This window comes from Homarus americanus, unplaced genomic scaffold, assembly GCF_018991925.1.
Source record: "Homarus americanus isolate GMGI-L3 unplaced genomic scaffold, GMGI_Hamer_2.0 scaffold31644, whole genome shotgun sequence".
NCBI classification, from domain to species: Eukaryota; Metazoa; Arthropoda; class Malacostraca; order Decapoda; family Nephropidae; genus Homarus; species Homarus americanus.
This window is the reverse complement of record NW_024749631.1, coordinates 7,937-9,293: the sequence shown is the minus strand read 5'-3', so window position 1 is coordinate 9,293 and position 1,357 is coordinate 7,937. Positions and strand designations below refer to the sequence as shown.

The following is a 1,357-nucleotide window of genomic DNA, read 5'->3' as shown; positions in this document are numbered from 1 at the left end:
TAGCTCTGGTTTCCCTTCAAAACGCATAAATCTTTCGCCTTTTACTAAAGATTTCCGTGGGGGGGAACAACTCAATGAGTCTTAAATTAATTTTTTCTTAGCCCATTCACATGGGCTCACAAAACTAATTCAAATTAGCTGAAAATAATCATACAATGTCGTAATCAAGTGTATGTGATCTAATGTAGTAAAAAAAAAATCTATTCACATATACAACGTCCTGGATGGAACAATTTTCCCGACTATTACAGATCTAAATCAGGTTGGGAGAATACAGATCTGTCATAAAATTAATTTCATGCACTTATTAAAAATTGCTCTAGACTTCAAACAAACCAAGGGTACCTAGGGACAGCACTAGGATCCCGCTTCCTCTATCAAGAAATAAAAAATATTGAAATTGAATTGAAATCTGTAAACCTTTTGAGTTCCCTACTTGAAATATTTGTTCTCTAACCACTTCGGGAGAACGGAGTCCTCCGGAGAGACTCAGGTATTCCAAAATACCGCACAGGGTGTTCATGAAATTTGAATTGGTGAGAGAACACTGTTACGAGTTGGGGATTTAGAATATAGTTATACGTCTACCCAGATCCCAACAGGTAACAACAATAAAAAAAACAAAGAAAATCGGACTATAAAAGGGTAGACAAAGGATGCGAGTTTTCGTTGTATATAATAGAGTACCAGGATAGGAAGAAGGGAAACCTCGGAGTGGTAACTAAGACGAGTCATACTCGTGTCTCGTCCCTAGATGGCGTTGCTCGTGGTGCTGGGTAGGTAGATCAGGACAATAGATGGCGTGGTTCGTAGTGCTGGGTGGAGGGGTTCGTAACACACCCCCCCTCCAAAGACCTCCGTAGCGCGGGCGCGAAGGAGGTGATCACCTGGTGCGTCTGGAGAGTAGCTGCTGCATTTCCACTGGAGCTCGGGATAAGGAGTCTGCACCCAGTTGTCGACCCTTATGCCGGACTTGTAGATTATGGGCGGGTGAGAGAGCCCAGCGGAGGATTCGCTGGTTGGAGGTCTTGTTGGTTTGGATGTGGTAAGTGGGTCGGTGAAGACTAGGGGTTGTTTGTGGGCAAGACTGGAGGTAACATTCAAACTTCTTTATTGCCAACACCAGAGCCAAGGCCTCCTTCTCTATGGTCGAGTAGTTGGTCTGATGTTTTTTCAACTTGGCGGAGTAATATGACACAGGGTGAAGAACATCAGTGGTTGGGTCGGGTTGTAGGAGCACAGCCCCCACTCCGACACCACTAGCGTCGATTTGTAGATGGAAGGGCGAGGTGTAGTCAGGGGGGTGGACTACAGGCTTGGAGGCAAGGAAGGCTTTGAGGCGGTGGAAAGACTGGTC

The 1,357-nt window shown here is 45.1% G+C and overlaps 1 non-coding gene across 1 annotated transcript; it reads left to right on the top strand.

Annotated features, from left to right (window-relative positions):
- Positions 1–118, top strand: LOC121853392. Its single transcript, XR_006086312.1, has one exon. It is a non-coding gene; the product is annotated as a U5 spliceosomal RNA (small nuclear RNA).
- Positions 119–1,357: the final 1,239 nt, after the last annotated feature.